The sequence below is a fragment of the Patella vulgata genome, chromosome 7 (genome assembly GCF_932274485.2).
Source record: "Patella vulgata chromosome 7, xgPatVulg1.2, whole genome shotgun sequence".
Lineage (NCBI taxonomy): Eukaryota > Metazoa > Mollusca > Gastropoda > Patellidae > Patella > Patella vulgata.
Genome location: NC_065885.2, coordinates 11074081 through 11093400, shown reverse-complemented (window position 1 = coordinate 11093400; position 19320 = coordinate 11074081). Strand labels below are relative to the sequence as shown.

Genomic DNA, 19320 nt, shown 5'->3' with positions numbered 1-19320 from the left:
AAAATTTTGTATCATGGTAATTTTTATTAATGGTTTATTAAGATTCTCAGCTCCCGTCACACAAAATGACATGGAGTTCTTTCTCATAATTAGACTAAAGACTATTCATGAACAACCTTCATTCAATAAATTTATGCTTTACGGAAGTTTAATGTTGTGTGCATGACCATAAAACTCTTTTCAGGGTTGCAATTTTTTAATGCTAATAATCTCTCATTTGGATAACGATATCAATGAAATCTCCCTGGATGAATCCAAAAAAATATATAACCTTTTCATTCTGTTATAATATAATCTGTTTGAGGAAGCATGCATACCAAACCATCTTTCTCATCAACTCTAATATCAGCACGCTTTAACATTAATAACAAAAAATGGCAGATGAAATGAGCAATATCTTGGCACGTTAAGTGGAAAATTCTGTTTTGAACATTGAATGGTGAATAGTGATTACTTTAATTAGTCAAATTTTATACCGTATATCACCGATGCCAAAATGCATCAATTTCTGTTCCAAATCAGAGTTGAAAAAAATTTTATCAGAATCAGAACATGCATGAATAATCTGCTTATCAACATTTGATGTCAATATGACATATTGCACACAAATTGTGATAAGATAACGGAAATAAATATTTTATAAGTTGCACAAAGAGTTCATTTTTACTTGAATTTGCAAATTAGTTGAGTTGTTGATTAACTTGTTATCAGATAGACGGCCGATTAACCTGTATAGTCGACTTGGTGCTGATTATCATCGGATGTGTTAGACAGCAGACGCTCTCAACAATATATTAACTTACCACCCAGTCAGATAAGACCAGAAGATCAAACTAAAATAAGAATGCAAAAATAAACAAAAAGGGGTAAAACTGTATTTAAGATGCACCGAGAACAAGAGGGATTAATATAGAACTGCTGTGAAAATTCAACAAACATTACTGATTACTTGCATGTAGGTAGCTGTCTTAACATAGTGGTATATCCTAGCAGAGCAGCTGTTTGTAATACTGTCTTAAAAACACAATGTACATTTAAATAATGCACAGTTTGATATACAATGTTGTAATCCTAATATGAAGGTACCTTTATGTTTTAAATGAAATAGTGGTTTCCCCTTGTCAGTGGTGCAGGATGGAGGGCGTAGCAAGGACAGCTGTCTAGTCATTCAGATAGGACAAAAAAAAATCAGGTCTCGTGTATACATTGGCGTGCACATGAAAGATCCCTTGTCAGTTGGAATTCGATATAAGGGTAGGCCATAGTGTCGCTGCCCGGGCAAACTTTCCCTCAGTTTTCACTCCATCCGAACTGTCCTGTCAGGCCCTCTGTCACGGACCACTGGCAAGGGGAAACCACAATGAAAAATCTCATTGCATGCATGTGAAGTGAAAGAATCCTTGGCAGTGGGAATTCAATGAAAAGTAGACAGAAACCTCACTGTCCAGACAAACATTTTCTGGTTAGTACAGAAAATTAAGAAGCTAAACTCCAATTTATTTTATTTAGTGTTCATGGTTTGTTACTTCAGCTATTCATGGGTTTGTTGTTACTTCAGCTTTTCAAGGGGCTGTTGTTACTTCAGCTGGTCAAGGGGCTGTTGTTACTTCAGCTGGTCAAGGGGCTGTTGTTACTTCAGCTGTTCAAGGGGCTGTAGTTACTTCAGCTGTTATAGGGGATATTGTTACGTTAGCTGCTCAAAGGGATGTTGTTACTTCAGCTGTTCAAGGGGCTGTACTGTTGTTACTTCAACTGTTCATGGAGCTGTTGTTACTTCAGCTGTTCAAGGGGCTGTACTGTTGTTACTTCAGCTGTTCAATGGGATGTTGTTAATTCAGCTGTTTAAGGGGCTGTTGTTAATTCAGCTGTTCAAGGGACTGTTGTTACTTCAGCTGTTCAAGGGGCTGTACTGTTGTTAATTCAGCTGTTCAGTAGACTGTTGTTAATTCAGCTGTTTAAGGGTCTGTTGTTACTTTAGCTGTTCAAGGGGCGGTACTGTTGTTACTTCAGCTGTTCAAGGGGCTGTTGTTACTTCAGCTGTTTAAGGAGCTGTACTGTTGTTACTTCAGCTGTTTAAGGGGCTGTTGTTACTTCAGCTGTTTAAGGAGCTGTTGTTAATTCAGCTGTTCGTAGACTTGTTGTTAATTCAGAACCTGAATGAATTTCATTAGTATTTTGAGAGATAGTCGGTGACTTTGTATGAGACTTTAATTGTCAACTGAAGCCGGCTGCTTATTAACAGCAACTAAAACAGATATATCTGATGGAAACAATTCAAGTTTAATTTGTTACGAGAAATAAAACAGAAGTATATTTTGAAATGGCTGATTATTATATAAAATAAATGTTCTAAAAAACATGACAGTTAAATGACATTTGGTAGTATGGTTTTCATCGTCCTTAAATTCTTGATAGAATTCAGTAAAACTACTTTAATCTCATTGAAACATCTGACAGTACTTAATCCCTAAATTTGATTATCTATGTCAATAACTCTTTATTTTATTATGTCTCCTGAAATGTTCAGACTTCCAATAGTGATTCGAAAAAAATGGAAAATGATGAAAGATGGAAAGATATAGTATATATGAGATGAAAATACAAGCAGTTAGATACGATGATATATTTTTATGCCCATGGTTTATTCTTTGTCTTGATATTTTATAATATTGTTGATCACTACTGGAATGGCCAAGTGATGGTCAGTTTTAATTGGGTAGAGCCATGGTGGCTAAGTGAGTAAGACGCTGGCATGGATTGCTAGCCTGGAGGTCCCAGGTTCGATCCCAGTGTTGGCCGTGAAAATTCATCGGGATTTTCCAGCGTGGTTTTCCCTTATAAGTTTCCCCTTGTCAATGGTGCATGACAAAGGACCTGACAGGGACAGCTGTCTAGTCATTTGTATGGGACAAAAAAACAAGGTCTCATGTACACATTGCCGTATACGTAAAAGATCCCTTGGCAGTTGGAATTCGATATAAGAGCAGGCCCTATTAATTTAGGGGACCTGACAGGGACAGCTGTCTAGTCATGTGTATGAGACAAAAAACGAGGTCCCGTGTACACATTGGCATATACGTAGAAGATCCCTTGGCAGTTGGAATTTGATATAATACCAAGCCCTATTAATTTCATTTATGACAGGGATGCATCTGATTTAGCAGTTATAAAAAGATGTACTTGTATTGATTTTTCAATAATAGTGTTACTCTATTATTATTGTGTATTGTGAAATAAAGAAGTAGGCTTGAAGTAATATGGATGTAACCCTTATAAATTTAATCATTAATCGTTGTTCTGTATTTCTTATATCAAGGACATATCTGTGAACTTATGAAATAACATTTCTTTTCTTTTTTTTTTTTTAAAAAAAGGCATGTTTTGTTTATAGATAGATTACAACAATTCGGTGTTGTGTAGGCAAATCTAAGTCAGTGTGTGTAGGTTGTTATACACTTGTAAGTATGAGGAAATGAAAAATATGTGGTTTAACGCAATAACATATCCCACTTTTCTCTACTCATGGTGATGGGTTTTTTTTATGTGTAAGCCAATGAGCACATAGTTAAATCTGAGTTTTTATATCTCATCCACACGACCATACGTGCTTTCCTTGCTATAATAGACTCCTCATCCTGTACTACTGATAAGGGGAAACCAGACTGAGAGAGAGAGGAAACCAGAGAGAGAGAGAGTGCGAGAGAGAGTGAGAGGGAGAGAGCGAGAAAGAGAGAGACCAAGAGAGAGAGAAAGTGAGAGAGTGAGAGAGAGAGCGAGAGAGAGGGAGAGAGCGAGAAAGAGAGAGAAAGAGAGAGAGAGTTTTCTCCGGTTTCCCTCCACTGCTAAAGATCCCCTACCCGCAAGCTAATTATTGAAATAAAATTGAACCATGTGTTAGTCCTGAAATGACATGGTTTGTGTCAAGTGGACGTTAAACTCTCTCTCTCTCTCTCTCTCTCTCTCTCTCTTCTGTAAATGAGGATCAGAGAGACTTTAAGTGTTGTTTCCATATGATGTTGAACATGGAGGTCTAATGGTAAAGAATTACCTTTTTTTTGTCTACAACTTTATTGGAGTCATCACATGTCTCTGTATTTTCTTTATCATGTTTTTGAGTTTATTAGACAAAGCTAAGTATATTGATGTTTACCATAGATTGTAAAACTATCAGCTTTAATAGATTTCATTATTGTAAGTGGTTATATGTAGTTTTGTGGGATTTAGTAACTGTATATCATGTCCCAAAGGTATTTTCTTTCCTTTCTTTATAACACTATAGACACAAAAACTATTTTAAAGTCACTCGATAAAGTCGGATATTGCTTCAGACATGCATGAAGATAACAGTTTTAAGTTTTTCCAATGTTAATAGATGTTTTTGTATCTTTCAAATGATGATTAAAAAAAAATAAACCTTTTTGTCTTTTCTTGAAAACAATGCAATAAGATGTATAAATGTTAACGCTACAGTTGATTTACATAGAAAAAGACAGTTAACTTCATTTAAAAAGGAGGAAAATACGACAAAAATTGATAGGTATTAATGGTTAGTTAAACAAAAGTGTAGAAAAAAGGAGGGTTGGGTGGCTAAATGTCTAACATCTACGATTTAGATCATGACAAAGAATTGGGTCGCATGGCCGACCTTGTGGGTTATCTACGGGTCCTCCAGTTTTCTCCCACTGCTAAAGTCACCTACTTAAAATAAAATTGAAGCATATGACCAAGTTTACATCGAATGGACGTTAAACCCATTCCTCTCTTTGTCTGTATAAAAAAAGATATAATTTGAGTGCTGTTTGCTAAATAGTAACGTTTGTGCTGTGGAGCTCAAAAATCCAGAAATCTTAGAATGCTGGGAATGGTGTGGGATGAAAAACAAGGTCCATCTGTGCACAAATTGGTGTGCCCATGAAAGAACCTTCAAAGTCAAAGAAGAATATGTGCTAACACCACTGTCCAAGCAAAATTCTCCTACCTCGCATTGCACACAGAATTAAGGATTACCAGTTTTTTTAAAAAAAATAACCAATGTATTATTCTGTATGTATGAACTTAAAACATTTATTTAACATAAAACTGGTAATTCACTTAGCAATTGTGATACAATACAAGAATTTACATAAATGTTTTGGGTTATGTAGTTTGATGGACTCTTGGGAAGTTACGGTCGACGATGATTCAGTGGTGATAGGAAACTACACCGGTTACATAAATTGTTGGAGAAATATAAGTGGCAACTTCAGTACATGACAATAAATCTCCTTTTGATAACTTACAAATCAAGGCTCCTGAGAGACAACTGTTTTTAATATGTTGTTGAGTTCACAAATGCTAGATATCACATTGTTAAGCTCATGATGTTAGAATACATATACATTGTCTAAGCTCATGATGCTAGAATACATATACATTGTTGAAGCTCATGATGCTAGATACATATACATTGTTGAACCTCATGATGCCAGAATACATATACATTGTTGAAGCTCATGATGCTAGAATACATATACATTGTTAAGCTCATGATGCTAGTATACATATACATTGTTGAAGCTCATGATGCTAGAATACATATACATTGTTAAGCTCATGATGCTAGTATACATATACATTGTTTAAGCTCATGATGTTAGAATACATATACATTGTTGAAGCTCATGATGCTAAAATACATATACATTGTTAAGCTCATGATGCTAGAATACATATACATTGTTAAGCTCATGATGCTAGGATACATATACATTGTTATGCTCATGATGCTATAATACATATCACATTGATAAGCTCATGATTCTAGAATACATATACATTGTTAAGCTCATGATGCTAGATACATATACATTGTTAAGCTCATGATGCTAGGATACATATACATTGTTATGCTCATAATGCTATAATACATATCACATTGATAAGCTCATGATTCTAGCATACATTTCACATTGATAAGCTCATGATGCTAGAATACATATCTTAAAGGGCGTATGGCTCTATTCTTTGGAACCATAAATGTGTCTAAAAGCACATATTAATGTAATATGAGTGTATGTAAAGTGATTTATATTCAATTTTTAACAATTTCATTGTAATTTCTAATCAATTATGTTCATTGAAATATGTGAACAGACCAATTTGAATGACAATTGTTTGACCCTAATTAGCCCATTCTTCGCGTTTTTTTATTATTATTTTATCATTTGTGAATTAGCCATTACTTTTTACTTTCACATTGTAATGTTGGATATGTTTTTCTTTGTTCATTCTTTTTGCGTCTGAATCGATAAAGTACACAACTCATGTACAGATTTTAAAACGTTCATTGTGTCTTAAATATTGGATATTAGGGTCCCACATTTTCACGGCAACATAACAACATCAATATGGATTGAATAATTTTAATTTGTGTTTTTAATTTTGAATATTATGGAAAATATTTTAGCTTCTTTAATGTTTGGGGCTATAATTTTGGCCTGTTTCAATTTCCTTTGCGCTTCTGTACCAAGTCCTAACTATAAGTCCATTTGGTTGTTAGAGAGAGAGAGAGAAATGAGGTTTAACGTCCACTCGACACAAACTAGGTAATTTTGGGACTAACATGGTTTAATTTTATTTCAATAATTCGCTTGTGCGTAGGGGTTTTAGGAGTGGGAGGACGTGGAGAAAACCCACGATGTTGAATAGACGACCCTATTTCTTGTTACATACAACCGGGGAATCGAAACCATGGCAGTTGACTCAATGACAGACCTTATGATACAGCGCACACACGCTAACCATTCAGCCATCCCCCCTCCACCACCTCATTTGGTTGTATATGATTACAAGTGACACAAGATAGAGTTTACTTACAATTTCAAGAACACCTGATACCACTTCTCCTTTATTCAAGGGGTTCATTAGCAAGTTTTTGTTGTAATTTTGTGAGGTCTAATTAGAAGAAAGAAGTGGTTTGGAGTAGAGGAAGCTGTCTAGCAGTCAATTTATTAGCCTCCTCTCACTGCTACTCAACAGATCACTTTTAGATGAGATAATAGTTCTGTTGTCAACTTTATCTTCGACCCTGTTATCTGGACAGAACTTGCGGTTTGTGATTGTGTACTTTCCGTGCAATATGGCTCTATATATAATACTCAATAATTTTATATAAACACCTTTCTATAAATGAGATGCACTATTATTTTTTAAATGCTTGGGATTTTCCGACGTGGTTTCACCTTGTCAGTGGAGCAAGACGGAGGACCTGACAAGTACAGCTGTCTAGTTGTTCAGGTGGGACAAATAACCTAGGTCCCGTGTATACATTGGCGTGCACATAAAAGATCTCCTGGCAGTTGGAATTCAATGTAAGAGTAGGCCATAGTGCCGCTGCCCGGGCAAATTTTCCATCATAGCATACTGTATGGTGTATGCCCGTCCTCATTAGCCCAGAAGGAACAAAACAGTGGGACTTTAAACCCCATTTCATATCATTTCATTGTGTATGCATTAGCATGCACATAAAATAACTCTTGGCAACTGGAATTTGATGAAGCAAAGGTGGAAATGTCTCTGTCTTTCACCAATATGCTCCCTCTAGCATTGCACACATAACCATACAAATGAGTGAATTGTACTTTTGTTGAGATGAGAAGTTATATCATATTACTTTCATTTTCTGAAAAGACTTGTCCTGAATTCACTGTCTGCAGATCATTTAATGCTGTCAGTTCTCAGCCATTTGTGGGAGAATGTGACCATCAACCTGTAATTGGATAAGCATGGTTTCTGAGTGATTTAAGAAATACAAGCCAGTATGTATTAAAAAAGCACAGCACTATCCTATCTACTTTGTCAGACTTCGTATTTTGACACCAAGGTGTGGTATCACGATACATGTAAACCAATCAAAAGTCCTTCAGATGTACAATCTTTTCGAATGTGTTCCGGCTGAAGGACATTCAATATTGATGGCATTTTTGGTTAATGTTTAGGAATTCTTCCAAACGCATAAAGCACAAACTAATAAAATTTTATGATTCTGTAAATGATAGCCGGGAAGTCAGTGCTGAAACGACAAAAGATGATCCATATTGTGGCGTTAATCTTTAAGATTTCTGCTTCTTTTCTTCATGCTTTATTTATAATGTGTTCGTGTTCCAGATTTGTCACTAATGGACAAGAAAAATTTTCTGAAGGAATTATATAATGATGGATTTGTCTGAAGCATAACTCACAAAGAGTGGAGATCTACAAGGAAACCAGATTAAAATACTAAAAACAATGAGTAAATATCAAATATGACAAATGGTGAAGTCATGTAGACGTGTCTGCCTACACATAACAAGATAATAACACAATCTTGACGGTTTTAAGGATTGATGAGGATCTGGTCAAAAGAAATATATGTCTAGAATTCCATAATACAAATAATACACGATACAATTTTGTGTTATAAGATGAAATTAGTTCCTGAAACCGAGGAGTTTTTATACGTCCACATTCATAATGTGAACGTATTATGCCGTCGCCCCTGTCTGTGTGTGTGTGTGTGTGTGTGTGTGTGTGTATGTATGTATGTGTGTGTGTGTGTCTGTGGTTCGCCTACAGGGCGCAATTCTTCATGGATTTTCTTCAAACTTGGTATACTTATTCCTTATACCCCAAGGAAGATCCCTATTGTTTTTGGTGCATGCCCGACCCCCCGGGGCAGAGCCACGCCCATTTCTAGTATTTGTTTGTTTGTCGTCTACAGGCCACATTTCTTAACTAATAATCTTGAAACTTTGCATACACATTCTTTGTACCCTAAGGAACATCCCTATCGTTTGGGGTGCATGCCCAACCCCCAGGGGCAGAGCCACGCCCATTTTCTTTTCGTGTGTCTTTGTGTCGCCTACAGGGCGCAATTCTTACTGGATTTTCTTCAAACTTGGTATACTTATTCCTTATACCCCAAGGAAGATCCCTATTGTTTTTGGTGCATGCCCGACCCCCAGGGGCAGAGCCACGCCCATTTCTAGTATTTGTTTGTTTGTCGTCTACAGGCCACATTTCTTAACTTATAATCTTGCATACACATTCTTTGTACCCTAAGGAACATCCCTATCGTTTGGGGTGCATGCCCAACCCCCAGGGGCAGAGCCACGCCCATTTTCTTTTCGTGTGTCTTTGTGTCGCCTACAGGGCGCAATTCTTACTGGATTTTCTTCAAACTTGGTATACTTATTCCTTATACCCCAAGGAAGATCCCTATTGTTTTTGGTGCATGCCCGACCCCCAGGGGCAGAGCCACGCCCATTTCTAGTATTTGTTTGTTTGTCGTCTACAGGCCACATTTCTTAACTTATAATCTTGCATACACATTCTTTGTACCCTAAGGAACATCCCTATCGTTTGGGGTACATGCCCAACCCCCAGGGGCAGAGCCACGCCCATTTCCCATTTTCTTTTCGTGTGTCTTTGTGTCGCCTACAGGGCGCAATTCTTACTGGATTTTCTTCAAACTTGGTATACTTATTCCTTATACCCCAAGGAAGATCCCTATTGTTTTTGGTGCATGCTCGCCCGCCAGGGGCATAGCCACGCCCATCCATTATATTTATTTATTTGTTTGTCATCTACAGATCGCATTTTTTTATCGTATCACCTTGAAACCTAGCATACATATTCCTTCTGTCCTAAGGAACATCCCTATTATTTGTGGTGAATACCCAACCCCCAGGGGCAGAGCTACGCCCATTTTCTTTTTTTATGTCTGTGTGTCACTTGCAGACCGCATTTCTTAATCGATCATCTTGAAAACTTTTTTATACTTATTCCTTATAGCCTAAGGCTACTATTTATACTTATTCCTTAATCCTAAGGCCGACCTCTATTATTATTTTTGGTGCATGCTCGACCCCTTGGGACAGAGCCACGCCTAATGTTTGTGTGTCTTGTGTTTTGCCTACAGACCGCAATTCTTAACAGATCCTTTTGAAACTTTGCATACCTATTCGAAACGCCATGCTTTTAGAATAAAGACATCGATTGTTTTAAAATAAAATTGTGTTCTGTTAATGTGAACGAAGTGTTAAACTGATAGCAGTCCTACAACCCAGTTTTATTTCACAGACCCTCAATGCAAACTGGACCATATCAAACAAAACAGGAATGTGGACGTATATTGCTGCGTTAGCGATGCTCTTGTTAAAAGATATATTTGTTCACTTAAAGCCCCCACAACGCAGGCCTGGAAATGACGATGTTGTTCGTACCTGACAAAGTGTACATCACCACTGACATTTTGAATTTTGTGCTGGACATGTTTTAAAGACATCAATAATAACAGACAAATGGCAGGCACGCTTTATGTTAACATGAAATTGAGACCTCTCCTGCTTACATTACATTTGTTACAGCTTAATAAATAGAACCAGAATGAGATGGTAACCTTGTTGCATCTGTGTCTGCATCCAAAAGCAAACTCTTTATTTAAATACATACTCATAGTTTTAAAACTATATAAAATTTAAAAAATCAATCCTTCATGAGTCATTGAAGTATGGCATCAACCGAATTTGAAAGATGTTGTTATAAGAAACAAAAAGGGGTTTAAGGTCCTTCTTTTCTGCACAAACCTGGCTAAGTTGTTATAAGAATTTGGACACCTAAGAAGATATCCAGAAAACGTACCGCAATTTAGATTAGTCAGTTAACTGTCTACCAATCTGTCCTTGTTGATAGGAGCTTTAACTATGAGGTCAGTAGACCAATGTTTGACTGTTGTGTAGGAATAATGAAATCTTACTACCACCAATATTATATCAAAGATGATGTGTGTTCTATGATCTTTTGATAACCTGTCAATGATATAGCCAACCTATTCATCTTCTTTATATTTGGGATCTATATTTAAACCTTTTGATGGTCAAATTTAGATATTCGTTCAAGATAGCTACCGTTTAGATCTCAACTAGTGTTATGACAAAACTGATATTGAGCGTTTTTATTCGTTGATAGTAGAGAGAGAGTATGATGATTGTGAATAAATGAATGATTTTAGACCATATTGTCAAGTCTGCTTCCTTAGCTAAAGATCTTATAGGTGTTCTGATCTAATGAATTATCGTTTTTGTTGATAGAGTTTTATAGCCATATCTTATACTACTATATGATATAGATGAAATGAAATGAAATGGGGTCTAACGTCCTACTGTTCTGCTCCAAACTGGGCTAATGAAGACGGGCATACGCCATACAGTGTGCTATGAGGGAAATTTTGCCAGGACAGCAGCACTACGGCCTACTCTTATATCGAATTCCAATAGTCAAGGGATCTTTTATGTGCATGCCAATGTGTACACGGGACCTCGGTTTTTCGTCCCATCCAATCGACTAGACAGCTGTCCTTGTCAGGTCCTCCATCCTGCATCACTGACAAGGGGGAACCATGCCAGGAAATCTGGATGTACTTTCTCGGCCGATGCAGGGATCGAACACCCAACCTCCAGACTACTGTGCCAGCATCTTACCCACTTAGCCACCATGATCCCCTACTATTGTGGAAGCAGAAATGAAACCACAAGATGAACTTTCTCGGCCAATGCAGGGATCGAAGACCTGACCTCCAGGCTAGCGAGCCAGCATTTTACCCACTTAGCCACTGTGATCCCACTATATGATATACCATAAGCCTGTTGAGTGAAGAAAGAAGGGGGCTGAATCCCATTTCAGTTCATTTCTATATGATGTATTCTTTATTTCTGTCAAATTTGGAGCCATAGGGCCTAAATAATGTTCTAGTTCACTAACCAAGAGGTCCCAGGTTCAATCCTGGTGTTGGCTAAGAATGTCTGGTTTTACCCCAGGGTCACCAGCCCAAATGATGTTAATGGGTTAAACCATATCCAAGTAGCTAGGACATGTGGTTTTATTCCTAAAATAAACCTGGCTGTCTCCTGTGTGGTTTATGCGTCATTACATTAAAAGCTGTCTCTGATCTAGTGCGTAAACCTTTGTATCCTTTTTATGGAGACAAGAAATCTCCCCATGGTGAAATCATGGTATTATATTGACCTAAAACAGAAAGTTATGTTTAGTTACCTGAAAGCTTAGATTAAATTGTGCCTATTCAGAGCCGAATTAGGCTGAAATAAAAATGAAATGGAGCTTAACCTCCTATGTAATGGAATGAAATGGGGGTTAACATCCTAATGTTCTGTTCCAACTAGGCTAATGAAGAAGGACATACACCATCCAGTATTCTACTAGGGACATTTTTCCCAGACAGCAGCGCTAAAATCTCCTCATATATTTAATTCCAACGGCCAAGGGTTCTTTTACGGGAGGACCTTGTATAGTGTACAGAAGACCTTGATATTTTGTCCAATCCAAAGGACTATACATTGTCCCCAGGGCCAATGAAGACGAGTTAGATTAACTAATGTAATGTTTACAGAGTTGGTGCCTTGAGCATTTGTGAATGGAAGCGGCAAGATATAAATAATATTATTAAGCTTGTCCGGGGTCTGTAGAATATGTTATAATGGGGCCCTAAATTTGAAAAAAATACACATAGATGTTAAAACACATAAATTCTTTACTGACATTGTAAAGTTACTAAATTTCTTCATTTGCAAATGCCACCTAATATGAAAAATATGTCTGACCTTATGTGATATCAATTTCAACAAGTTCCACTATGTCCAGAACAGCCCTGTGCTTTCTAGTGAACTTTTCAAATTGTGACTGGAATATGATCATTCCAGTCACAAATAGTTGATCCCTGTACCAAACAACCTGTCCACAAGATTAGATCCTGTACTGTGCTAGCACTATATGGTAAAAATCACACACCAAATTGTTGATAAATGTTTTTAGCGTGGGGCCCTTGAAAATGCCTAGCCAATAGCATCTTTTGCAACTAGCTTAATTTTGAACTTGTCCATAAGAACTGAGAAGAATAAGATAGGAACATGAGGCTAGCACCATAGACTAAAAATCGCTTACCCAGTCGAAAATAAAAGCCCATGTATAGTACAAAATCAATTGTAAATCTTTTGCATGGCATCCTCAAAAATGTTTAGCCTACAGCAACTTTTGCTACTAAGTTAATAATTAATGAACTGTCCTGAAGAGAAGAATAAGATTAGAATATGAGTGGCAAATTAGGTCCTGTATGGGACTAGCACCAGATAGTAAAAATCTCTTACCAAGTCCCTGATAAATGTTGATCAAGTACAGAATTACTTGCAAGTCTTTTGCATGGCATCCTCGAGAATGTTTAGCCTGCAGCAACATTTGCTACTAAGTTAATAAATAATGAACTGTCCTGAAGAAGAGAAGAATAAGGTCCTGTATGGGACTAGCACCAGAGGGTAAAAATCCCTTACCAAGTCACTGATAAAAGTTTATCAAGTACAGAATTACTTGCAAGTCTTAGTTTGGGTCTGTTGAAAATGAGGGCATGTAGCTATGTTTGCTGCTAGGTTAATAACGAACTGTCAAGAAAAGAAAACGGGAGTAGTTGTGAGATCTTGTATGCTGCTAGCACCACAGGGGTAAAAATTATTTACCCAGTCGTTTCCAAAAGTTAATGACAGTATATACTATAGCTAGTAATAGAGCAAGTACAGAATCATGTGAAAGTCTTTAGCGCAGTACAACAGTACCCTTGAAAATGAGGGGCCTGTAGCAGCCTTTCCTACTTGTTTATAATCTGTAACCTTTATATGCCAACTAAGTAGATACGTCTGTTCCAGATCTATCCTTAAGACATATGTATACCATAGACATTAATACTAATCATTGTAAGCTAAAATAAATGGTTATATAGATTTATCTTTAATAGAGCCTGGATTACTATAGGTCTTTTGTTCCTCGTTATTTTAATCAGATTTCTAATTACGGCTACCGTCTCGATCATCTTTTTGTAAGTGTTCTAATCCACTAAAATCGTGATCTTCTTTTCTCTTTGTCTTCGGTGTTCTATTCATCCATTCTGTAAATTTGTCTGTAGAATTATGTCTAGGGGAAACTGTGTTAGCATTTTTTTTCGTAAGCTGGAAGGATTTTAGTACTTAGCACGGAGACGATAACGAAGCCGTCTTAATCAGAATGACAAATTTAAAATAAGACTTTTCTTCCCCTGATAATATCTTTCCTGAATATCTCAGTTCATTAAAAATGGACCAAAATACCAGCTCTCCGGACGAATGGTTGAAGGATCTTCAGTATTTAGCGAGAAGGTCATCGTTGACCATAGATAGCCAATTTGTGTAGGTTTAGCCATCTTCACATTGTCAAGTGGGAAATTACTACAATTGTATATTAACTATATAGATACTGGTATTCTTGAGAGAGGGAGAGAGAGAAATGGGGTTTAACGTCCAACACAAACTAGGTCATTTCGGGACTAACATATGGTTTTACTTTTATGTCAATAATTCGCTTGCGCCTTTAGCAGTGGGAGGAAACTGGAGGACCCGAAGAAAACCCATGAGATTGGACAGGCGATCCTACTCCTTGTCACGTACCGGTATTCTTGAACATCTTGTAATCATTAAGAATGAAAATTTGTAAGTTGAGCCATCTTCACATTGTCACGTATTCAACTACTACATTGTATATTAACCCTGCAGCCTTTCCATATTTTGTTTCCATATTTTGTGCAGGATGAAGGGCCTGAGGTCCCATGTACACATTGGCATGCAAGTAAATGATCCATTGTCAGTTGGAATTTGATATAAGAGAAGGCCGTAGCACACTGTATGGCATATGCCTATCTTCATTTGCCCAGTCAGAGCAGAACAGTAGGATGTTAAACCCTATTTCAGTTCATTTCTACCTTGTGGGTTTTCTCCGGACCCTCCGGTTTCCTCTCACTGCTAAAGACTCCTACGCGCATGCGAATAATTGAAATAAAATTGAACCATATGTTAGTCCCGAAATGACCTAGTTTGTGTCGAGTGGACGTTAAACCCCATTTCTCTCTCTCTCTCTCCGCATGTGCACTGAATGGGAAGGGATTTATTGGTAAAAAATTAAATTAAAAATGGTCCCTTAATTTCTCTTTCTCTTTATGAATAAATTGAAATTGTGAATATTTGTTTATGTACTTGAACACAATCTTTAAGTGGCATTTAGAAATGAAATGAAATGAGGTTTAACGTCCTACTGTTTTGCTCCGACTGGGCTAATGAAGACGGGCATATGCCATACAGTGTGCTATGAGGGAAATTTTGCCCAGGTAGCGGCACTGTGGCCTACTCTTATATTGAATTCCAACTGCCAGCGGATCTTTTACGTGCATGCTTATGTACACATGGGTCCTCAGTTTTTCATCCCATCCAAATGACTAGACATCTGTCCTTGTCAGGACCTCCGTCCTGCACCACGGACATGGGGAAACCAGGGCAGAAAAATCCTGATGGGATACAATCACTAATTTTATTATTATAAGCACTGTGCTTGATAACTCTAAGAGGATTACTGTTGAAACATCGTGCTTATAAAATAAATCTAGTGATTGTTTCCCATAAAAATCAGGGGGGTTGGATGGCTGAATGGTTAGCGTACGCGCGCTGTACCATAAAGTCTGTCATTGAGTCGACTGGCATGGTTTCGAATCCCCGGTTGTACGTGGCAAGGAGTTGGGTCGCCTGTCCAACCTCGTGGGTTTTCTCTGGGTCCTCCGGTTTCCTCCCACTGCTAAAGACCCCTACGCGCAAGCGAATTATGTAAATAAAAACCATATGTTAGTCCCGAAATGACCTAGTTTGTGTCGAGTGGACGTTAAACCCCATTTCTCTCTCTCTCTCCATAAAAATCATGTTCTGGCCCCCAATGATTAAAATACGCAAAGAGCTGAGACATATAAAGCAAGCAAAAATTACAAGTGTGCTGCATCGAGAAACATTCTTAGAAAATTCAATACAGTCTGTTTGTAGAAAAAAGAAAAGTTAATTTTATTGTGCAATGTAACACAATATTCAAGAGGTTGGATTTTTATGGCTATAATTGACGCGTCCTGATTATTAGGAGTTGGACATAAATTTGGCTAATAGAAATTTGATCAGTCTCAAGATCAGCTGAATGTGACCTTGCAAATATTAACGTGTCTGGGTAGAAAAAGTTATGAAGAGAGTTTATTAAATGTGGCTATGACGACCTCGTTATCCTCATTTCTACAAATGTTAAAGACCCATTTCTGTTTTGATTGCCTAAAAAAAAATGCCAAAATGTTATTAATAATGATCCGAATTGATCTCTCATGTTGGATGAATATCTGATGTGTCGGAAATGTATCCATTCATGATTAAAATGAATAAATTCAAATATGGGTGTGTGATGAACTGGACAAAGACTAGTCTTCGTACAGTGTAGGTTTCATCACTTGCATGTGCACTGAATGTGAAGGGATTTATTGGTAAAAAATTAAATTAAAAATGGTCCCTTCATGCATGCAATTGGACACAATAGAGTAAGAAGAGATTAAAATATTTAAAGGAAGTCATTTTGTCTACCATCTAAATCCAGTTTTCCCCCACTGCTAAAGACCCCTACATGCAAGCAAATTATTGAAAGAAAATTAAACCATATGTTAGTCCCAAAATGACCTAGTTTGTGTCGAGTGGACGTTAAATCCCATTTCTCTCTCTCTCTCTTTACCATCTAAATCTGCAGGATTAAATTTGAATAAAAAAATACCAGAATATGCTGAGATAGTTCAATTTGTAGTGGTATATAATTTTTCCTCCCTCTCTCTCTCTCTCTCACTCTCTCTGTCTCTCTCTCTCTCATAATTACTTCTATGGTTAATGTCCATGATCAGATTATAGAATATTATAAAGAATATTTTTCGCAGTATAAAGATAATTAGTTCCTTATTTAACTATAGACAATCTGGTCAATATAGCTGCTGTGGGCATATGTTTTGTTTGCTACGTTTTGCAAAGATCAAGATCATTATTCTGTCATTTGGATTCAATTTGCTTTCTGCCTGAAATTAAATGATGTTGAAGCCTCTTAAATCGTTGATACAATTACCTATTCTTGATAGATTATATAAATTAGTTGTAGACTTAAGGAGCCATTTGTCTTTTTTTTTGTTTTGAAATATATTATAGATACTAGCAGGATACCCGGCTTCGCTCGGGGGTCATAACTCTGAAACCGGAAGTGGTAGATTAACGCCACCTGGCCTATGTTACTGCCCGGTCCGACCTACCCCTATACCCCAAATTTCAGACTCGGGGCAGATGTAGCCGCCAACCCCGAACAGACTTCGCACGGGGGTCATAACTCCGAAACCGGAAGTGGCAGACTAACGCCACCTGGCCTATGTTACTCCCCGGTCAGAGCTACCCCTATTCCCCAAATTTCAGACTCGGGGCAGACCTAGTGTAGCCGCCAACCCCGAACAGACAGACTTCGCTCGGGGGTCATAACTCCGCAACCGGAAGTGGTAGACTAACGCCACCTGGCCTATGTTACTCCGCGGTCCGAGCTATTCCTATACCCCAAATTTCAGAGTCGGGGCAGACCTTGTGTAGCGGCCAACCCCAAACAGACCGGCTTCGCTCGGGGGTCATAACTCCGAAACCGGAAGTGGTAGACTAACGCCACCTGGCCTATGTTACTCCCTGGTCCGAGCTACCCCTATACCCCAAATTTCAGACTCGGGGCAGATGTAGCCGCCAACCCCGAACAGACAGACTTCGCTCGGGGGTCATAACTCCGAAACCGGAAGTGGTAGACTAACGCCACCTGGTGTATGTTACTCCCCGGTCGGAGCTACCCCTATACCCCAAATTTCAGACTCGGGGCAGACCTAGTGTAGCCGCCAACCCCGAACAGACCGGCTTCGCTCGGGGGTCATAACTTCGAAACCGGAAGTGGTAGACTAACGCCACCTGGCCTATGTTACTCCCCGGTCCGAGCTACCCCTATACCCCAAATTTCAGACTCAGGGCAGACCATAGTGTAGCCGCCAACCCCGAACAGACAGACAGACAGACAGACAAACGACAGTCACAAATATATATATAGATTACTTATAGTTCAGTACACCTACATACAGTTTTATAACAAACTATTTATCAATATTTTTTATGTTCTTTGTTCAAAATTACTGGAATAGATTTGAAAGGAATTGCAGTTTTTATCTCTTGTCAACACATTACTTCTGCCATTTTTAGACAAAGATATGGTTAAGTTTGCATTTTGAGATAGAATTGTTAAGTACTCCTACTCTTCTTTCATTTCAACTTGTAAAGTTCTTTTATCTACACAGGGGGTTGGATGGTCAAATGGTTAGCATGTGCGCACTGTATCATACTGTCTGTCATTGAGTCAACTGCCATGGTTTTGATTCCCCGGTTGTACCTGACAAGGAGTAGGGTCGCCTGTACAACCTTGTGGGTTTCTTCGGGTCCTCTGGTTTCCTCCCACTGCTAAAGACCCCTACGCACAAGTGAATTATTGAAATAAAATTGAACCAGGTGTCAGTTCCTTAATAACCTAGTTTGTGTTGAGTGGAGATTAAACCCCATTTCTCTCTCCCTCTTTTATCTGCACACCAATGGGTGTACTGACAGACATCTACTCTTCCTTGATTTCAATGGACAAGGTTTTATTTGCACACCAATGAGTGCACTGATGGACATAATTTTCTGTAACATCCAAACAACTAGGCAGACTTTCCATTTCAGTCTGAATTTCACCACACCTGACTAATGATGGTCGGGTTTGAAAAATCACAAAGGTTTTTCCCCAAGATTAAAAACCAGGACATTCTTGTCAGATGGCTCCTGCACTGCATACTTGTTCTTTTTAAATTGGTTAGTGACACATCTTCTAGAACCATTTCTTCACAATGGAACAGTATATTTTCTGTTTAGTGGATACTTCTGAAATCCAAGTCTGAATTTATTTTTGAAGATAGTAGTCTTCTACGGCCAGGAAGCAGGACATGATAGTCAAGCTGTGTGATCACTGACTATCGATAGGAATATCCTCAATCTGATTAAAACACAGATCCTATTTCGTTTCGTTTTTTATAGTTCAAAATTTCGTTTTACTTGTCTGGGATACTGCACTAGGATATGGAAGAGTTGTTATAATACCGGTGTTTTGGTTGAAGTGAGGGATAAGCCAATGAAGCGATGTGTTAGGGAACTGTGGGTAAACCACTAGAAAAGTCAACGCTTATTGATTAATCAATGTCTAACATCATAGGGTCAAAAGCCGCTTGTAGGACCCCTGACTCGACCTTCGCATACAAATTGTCAGATCTTTATGTTGTGTAGGCCATCAAAAGTATTAAAAAAAACGAAACGAAATATAGATCTGTAT

General features: G+C 37.9%; 1 protein-coding gene across 1 annotated transcript in view; it reads left to right on the top strand.

Annotated features, from left to right (window-relative positions):
• The window catches only part of LOC126827883 (protein MON2 homolog), an 89366-nt gene that overhangs the window by 9614 nt on the left and 60432 nt on the right, over positions 1–19320 (top strand). The gene's annotated exons all lie outside the window — the stretch shown is intronic.